The 6,249-nt window shown below is 33.0% G+C and overlaps 1 pseudogene; it reads right to left on the reverse strand.

Annotated features, from left to right (window-relative positions):
* Nucleotides 1–432: 432 nt before the first annotated feature.
* On the reverse strand, nucleotides 433–5,816 carry LOC109153675 (annotated as a pseudogene).
* Between the last annotated feature and the right edge of the window lie 433 nt (nucleotides 5,817–6,249).

Genomic DNA, 6,249 nt, shown 5'->3' on the forward strand with positions numbered 1-6,249 from the left:
CTGTGGAGTCTTCTTTCGTCTTGATCAGCCTATCTTCTATTCATAACTCTTTTCGTGTGTTTGTTCTAGCTTAACACGAATTACATATGAGTTATGGCAACTTTCGTCTAGAACGAAAGTAGCGATACAAAAAACGAAAGAGTTAGGGGTCTACTTTCTTCATTACATTGGTATCATCAAAATCCTAATACAAGGTTCCTAACACAACCTTTAATTATTTATCATAACCACTTGAAACATTAAATCACTAATTAAAGTGGTATATTTATTGGAAGAGTAATTTGAGATGTTTATATTGCATATAGTTGAGCGTTAACTAGAGCTGAAACAAGAGCTTGACATTGTTAGGCGCAACATAAGTGGGTTCCTTCCCATAGTTCTGTAGCGGAAATCCAATTGGTCTTCTCAGAGGCGTGAGCGTAGTCGAAAACAGATAGTCTTCAACGTTGGAGCATAATTCGTACTCTTTTATTTGCCCTTTTCCTCCACAGCTCGGGAATCCCCTAAATGGACCACTCCCACAGCATGCTGTTTCGTATCTTTGAAACCTTATAACATACCCAAAAACAATAATATTGGTGTGGGAATATCAATACTCGGTGATATATCATTATGATATATAATTATTTACTGAAATATTTTTTTTCTACTTATTTACTGCAATATAATTGTTAGAATTAATACCAAATTTGGTTCCTTGACTATTAGAATTTTTATCACTTTGGTACTCTTTCAAACGTGTTCATTTCATTCCTAACTATGCAATTTTTACCTAAAATAGTCCTTTGTCCAAACCAAAATAGTTCTTTTTAGGACCATTTTAGCTAACAATTGCATAGTTGGGGATGAAATTGAGAAAGTTTGAAAGTTGAGGACCAAAGTGGCCGGTGAAATCATAATAGTCGAGGGACCAAATCGTAGGGATGGCAATGTGCCCCGTACCCGTCGGGGATCCCGTCCCCGTTCCACGGGTAAAAAATTCGGGGATCGGGACGGGACGGGGAACTTTACAAATTCCCCGGCGGGGGATGGGACGGGGACGGGGATACCCCTCCCCGCTCCGCCCCGTCCCAAATATATATATATATATATATATATATATATATATATATATATATATATATATATATATATAATATATATTAGTAATTAGAATTAGATTATTGGAATTTCTGCTTCTGCATGTGGCATAGATAAGTCATATACTCATACTTATATTTAAATTTTTAATTTAAACAGTAAACATAAATCATATATTGTGTACTGTGTATTCAATATTATTGAATATTAAATGTTGAATTAAGCATAAAACATATACTTACATGTATATATTCGAATATATTATATACGGAGTATTATTTAAATTTTCTTTTTTTTTTTGTACTAATTTGACACTTTAACTATGGGTTGATCGGGGATGGGATTCCCCGTCCCCGAAATTCCTCGCGGGGACGGGAATGGGAAATTTTTCCAAATCCCCGCCGGGGGGCGGGGACGGGACAGGGTCGGGGTAGCGGGGACGGGGACGGGGAGTATACTCCCCGCCCCCGCCCCGCCCCGTTGCCATCCCTACGAAATCGGGTATTAACTCTAATTGTTAAAACCATGGACCAGGGGTGCACATTATATTGTGAAACCTAGATAAAAAATTATATGTGTTTGCAATTAACATATTATGTATCTTCAGTTAATAAATTATGTTAACTACAGACACATAAATAATATGTTTAATTATATGCACGTAAAATGTTAACGGCATATTATGTGCCTACAGTTAGCATATTATGTGCCTGTAATTAACATATTATGTGTTTTTAATTTGTTACAAACACATAATTTATTAACTGTAAACACATACTCCGAATGTCATTTTGGAGTAAAGTCCACAATACAATGTGGACCTAGTCCATATATAATTTGCCAAATAAAACATACCATATTTTGATGGGTTATTAGATACGTATGTGGCAAATGCGAAGAAATCGAAGTAGGAATACTTGAATCCTTGTAAATTCTTGTTTAGATTGGTGATCATATTTTGTAGAGCCTCGTTGTGCATGTTGGCCAAGGTTTGGAGATTCCCCAGGCAACCACTGCTGTTTGTTTGTAGAATATTGAGAGCCCTAGTAGATGGTTTGCATCCTATAGGCCCCACTGAAAAAAACACAAATTTTCTTCCACCTTCCTTGTATATTTCCTGTTAAAATATATGGCCATAAATTAAAATAATTAACACACTGATGTAGGGATGACATCGGGGCGATGCAAGTGCGGGGTTATAGTCCCCGTCCTTGTCCCTGAAACCTTGATTTCGTTTTCATCCCCAGCGGAGAATTGAAAATAGTCTCCATCTCTGTTTCTGCGGAGAATTAAGCAGGGACGGAAATTCTCCGTCCCCGGTCAACTCTTAGTCAAAATTTTAAAATTAGTGTAATTTTTAATTTTAAAAATTAAAGTTTTAATTTAAAACATTAATATATAAATAAATAAATAAATAAAACAAAATTATATATATATATATATATATATATATAATATATATATATATAAATATATATATATATATATATATATATATGGAAGGGTTCAGGTGCGAGTGATGCTTCCCGTGCAGTAGACGCACCTTAAGTACACATGCAACCCACACACCTTAAGCACACAAACAAAGCACATTAAGAACACAAACCACTCACCTTAAGTACACAAACCGTGCGCCTTAAGCACACAACAAAGCACCTTAAAAATACAAACCACGCAACTAAAGTTTTAAAATGGCTCACCTTAAGTTTTACACAACTGACGCACCTTAATTATACAAATCACGCACCTTAAAAAGAAAACAACGCACCTTAAGAGGAAAAATTACGCACCTTAAGTTTCAACAACTACTCACATTAAGCACATAACCCACGCACCTTAAGCACATAACTCACGCACCTTAAGTTTCAACAACTACACACATTAAGCACACAACCCACACACCTTAAGTACAAACTCACACACCTTAAGCACAAAACCCACGCACCTTAAATTTGATTTAGATACAAAAATTATCAAATTGCCACCGCGTTTTTTTTTTTCCTTAAAATTTTGGTAATCCTGGACCTTGATTTAAGCAAGATCATTGGCTCAGATTTAACTGCACAACGGCACCAGAACCTAATTATATATATATATATATATATATATATATATATATATATATATATATATATATATATATATATATTAATTATAATAATTATTTGGGGACGGGACGGGGAGGGGTATCCCTGTCCCCGATGAGGAATTACATACATTCCCCGTCTCTGTTCCCGTTCTTTGAAACTTTTCCCCATCCCTATTACCATCGGAGCATGGATCGGGGATCTCTGTCGGAGACGAGACAAATTGTCATCCCTACGAATAATCTAGATTATTTAATTTGAGAAATTGATTGAAATTCTTGTGCATGTAATTAAAAAATTGTTGAGATTATAACACCTCAATAACAGTTGTGAAGTTGCCAATCACCATATCCACGTATTCCTTCTTGGTATGTGAATTGAAAAGGCTGGAGTTTGATGCTAAAGTGCTAGTGTAGTCATTACTGCCAATGCTAAACATGTAAACAGCATTAGAGAGCAATTCTTTTCTTCTCTCAGTCCCCAACTCTTGCTTCAAGTGTCCTGAAACTTTCTTGAAATATTCCCAACTGCGCTTTAAGATCAATTACCTGATCGCATCAAATAAGTAATTATTAGTTCATGAATATTTTTACATTCAAAACTACGGTCGCTACTTGAGAGTGTGCACTGAATATATCGTGTATTGTGTCCCTAGCCAGCAAAGGACTGCAGTGTGCAGAGAGCCAAAAATGTTGACCGACTCAAACCAATAAAGTCAATAAGTCACTCCAATTAAGAGTTAAACTTGTAACTTTCTGATTACGAGATCAATAGTTTGACTAACTTAGCTGGGGTTGCTCCATACAAAAAATACTATGCTAATAGGCTGTTATAATTAGGAGTCAAACTTATAACCTTCTGATTACCAGGTCAATGGCCTGACCAATGAAGTTATCCCATACAAAAGAAACTTTATTACATACAATTGATGAGTAAACCACTACAATGAAGTATAAGAATCAGAAAAACACTTTCAAACAAACTATGACTAACTGCCTCTTACAAAGTGATAGAAAACTCATCCTAACGAGTTTTGGCCCTATAGCTAAAGAATTTTGACTTAATATTATTAAATTATAAAGTTTGAAGCCTTGATATGTTGTGATTTAAAAAGAAATTAAATAATATAGGGATTAGCATTCAAAAAAAAAAAATAATATAGGGATTACATTCTTATAATAGTTATTAATAAGAAACTAAATAATATAGGGATTAAATTCTTATAATAGTTATTAGTAAATAGTAATTAACTATATTATGATCTTTAGCAAAAAAAAAAAAAAAAAAAAAAAAAAAAAAAAAAAAAAAAAAACTATATATATTACATTATTATGATCGGTCATCACCTCTCTACTATTTTAATTATATTCTTTTCATATCCTCATGGGGGTCCATTGTTTGCTTTTATCAACATTGACTTTAATTCTGCAATTTTTTAAATTTTGATTTTTTACTCTCTGTTTTCAAATTGTATAAACAATTACACATACAATTAGTTTTTTTTTTTTTTCCTCAGGACAGATTTAATAAATCTTATTTGTTATTTTACTTTATCTTATTAAATAATAAAAAAAAAACAATGTATTATTAGTAAGAATTGAACTCATACTATTTATATAATATTTTAATTTAGACCTATAACTACTTTAATTTACTACAATAATAAAATATATATTGTATTGTCATATTGGATGGTGAAAGGAACTGTTGGAAGGAAATTCTTTCCAACACATAGTGTTGGTCAGAAATTTCAATAATAATGTTTTAACATGATGCCTTATCTGTTCAAATTTTCTGTGAAACTTTGATCTGTTGGCCGCTATTTTCGACCAAATATTGGTGTTGGACGGATAATCCGAAGAATGTTTTTCCGAATCTCCAATTTAGTTGGTAAATTGGTAGTAAGCCTCATTTCTGACCAAAAAAGTCCATTTTCAAATAGAAATTGAAAGATTTTTAGCAGTCTTTTTTATGTAAGATTTTTGTCCCTATAATTTTATCTTATGGAATTATGTATAACTTATCATAACAAATATATACTTACGGATTACAAACTAACACACATATTATATATACATCACTTTGCTTAAGGTATGAATTCCTCTAAGAATTGAAAGAAAGATCATATCACCTACCTTGCCGGAAAAGGTTTCAGCAAGATTACCGGCGCCAGCTGATGCAAAGTTGACTCCATTAATAAATGGTCCATACTTCACCCGGAAATACGCCGGAACTAATGGTAGCTTTGCAAATTTGGCTTTAACCCAAAAAAAAAAAAAAAAAAAAAAAAAAAAAAAAAAAAACCCATAAAATCGGAACACTCAAAATAATACAATATATGATCTATTTTTTACAATATAAGTGTAGACTTACCAATAAAATCAGGAATGAGGAAACCATCTGAAAACCTACCAGTAGGGTAGGGGAAAGATGTTTCACCATATGGTCGAAAATTAGCCCTGAAATCATTAGTAGTATTAATGTAGTTATTGTTGCCAGAATCAAATAACGAGTCTCCAAACACAAATAGTGCTACGTGGCGTTCATTGAGGGCTGAAGAATGCACCGAGTTACAAAAGCTGGCAAGCAAGGCCAAGGCAAACACATGAACACAAAAATTATTAGCCATATTTTAACTTCTCTATTGGGTTTATGCTTTGCCATGAATTTATAGGGAGATGGATTGCGTACTGTCCAAGTAATAATTTGTATTGTGATTTAATTTCATAATTTTATATTTTAATAATAATGGGGTTTCAGTTAGCAGATCCATAGTCAATTCATTACTTGTTCAAATTGTTTTGTGGGTGTACTATTCAATGATGTTTGCAAAAATATTATTCAAGGTTTAAAGTCAAAATAATGAAAATCTATACGTCAAGATTATTATATATATTTTTTTAATATAGGAATAAAGTCCAAATTGATCATTTAACGTAATCTGAAAATACAATTAGACCACCAAACAGAAAAAAAAATGTAATTAGACCACTGAACACTTTAAGTGTATGCAATTTCACCGGATAGCATATTAGTATCTATTTCACCAAGTTGTCTGCTAACGTGGATGGAGGGTTGACAT

Source organism: Ipomoea nil, unplaced genomic scaffold, assembly GCF_001879475.1.
Source record: "Ipomoea nil cultivar Tokyo-kokei standard unplaced genomic scaffold, Asagao_1.1 scaffold0268, whole genome shotgun sequence".
Taxonomy (NCBI): Eukaryota; Viridiplantae; Streptophyta; class Magnoliopsida; order Solanales; family Convolvulaceae; genus Ipomoea; species Ipomoea nil.